This window comes from Tachyglossus aculeatus, chromosome 1 (assembly GCF_015852505.1).
Source record: "Tachyglossus aculeatus isolate mTacAcu1 chromosome 1, mTacAcu1.pri, whole genome shotgun sequence".
NCBI lineage: Eukaryota > Metazoa > Chordata > Mammalia > Monotremata > Tachyglossidae > Tachyglossus > Tachyglossus aculeatus.
This window is the reverse complement of record NC_052066.1, coordinates 128292717-128293949: the sequence shown is the minus strand read 5'-3', so window position 1 is coordinate 128293949 and position 1233 is coordinate 128292717. Positions and strand designations below refer to the sequence as shown.

Genomic DNA, 1233 nt, shown 5'->3' with positions numbered 1-1233 from the left:
ATCTCCAACCCATAGCAACTCCATAAACACATCTCTCCCAGAATACCCTACCTCCATTTGCAATAGTTCTCCAGTGTATCCATCGGGTTTTCTTGGCAAAAATATGGAAGTGGTTTACCATTACCTTATTCCAAATGGTTAACTTGAGTCTCTGCCTGTGACTCTCTCCCATGCTGCTGCTCCCTAGCACAGGTGAGTTTTGACTTGTAGCAGCAGATTACCTTCCACTCACTATCCACTGCCCAAGCTAGGAATGGAATAGGTACGCCTCTGCTTGACTCTCCCTCCTGTAGCCAAGACTGGTAATGTAATGGAAACTCTCCAGGTGTGATCCTGAGAGGGTGGGGCCTATTTCAGCCACCTCAAATTCACCTTCACCTGTTATAACTTAGCCCTCTCTACAAACTGCTTGCAACTAAAGCTCCATATGTCAAAACCCCACATCTTCCCCCATACATATGTTTGTACATGTTTATTAATCTGTTTATTTATTTATTTTACTTGTACATATCTATTCTATTTACTTTATTTTGTTAGTATGCTTGGTTTTGTTCTCTGTCACCCCCTTTTAGACTGTGAGCCCACTGTTGGGTAGGGACTGTCTCTATATGTTGCCAACTTGTACTTCCCAAGCGTTTAGTACAGTGCTCTGCACACAGTAAGCGCTCAATAAATACGATTGATGATGATGAGGTTGATGAATCCTCTTCCCTTCACCTAACTGTATCATTACAGTTGAGAACACCACTGTCCTCCCCATATCTCAAGGCCCATACCCTTGGCATTCTTCTTAATTCGTACCTCTCTTTCAACTCCCTCATCCTATCTGTCATCCAGTCTTTTTGATTCTTCACAACATTTCTATAGTCCTTCCCTTCCGCTCCATGCAAGTAACCATTTTTCTGGGCCAAGCGTTTGTCTCAATCCCTGACTTGACTACTGGTTCAGCCTCTTCACTGACCCCAATCTCTCCATTTTTTTATGGTATTTGTTAAGCACTCAAGCACTGTTCTAAGCTCTGGGTAGAAGAAGCAGCATGGCTTAGTGGAAGGAGCATTGGCTTGGGAGTCAGAGGTCACGAGTTCTAATCCCGGCTCTGCCACTCATCAGCTGTGTGACTTCGGGCAAGTCACTTAACTTCTCTGTGCCTCAGTTCCCTCATCTGCAAAATCAGGATTAAGACTGTGAACCCAACCTGAGACAACCTGATTACCTTGTACCTAACCCAGTGCT

General features: G+C 44.2%; 1 non-coding gene across 1 annotated transcript; it reads right to left on the bottom strand.

Annotated features, from left to right (window-relative positions):
* Window positions 1-205: 205 nt before the first annotated feature.
* Window positions 206-343, bottom strand: LOC119935093. Its single transcript, XR_005453076.1, has one exon. It is a non-coding gene; the product is annotated as a small nucleolar RNA SNORA7 (small nucleolar RNA).
* Window positions 344-1233: the final 890 nt, after the last annotated feature.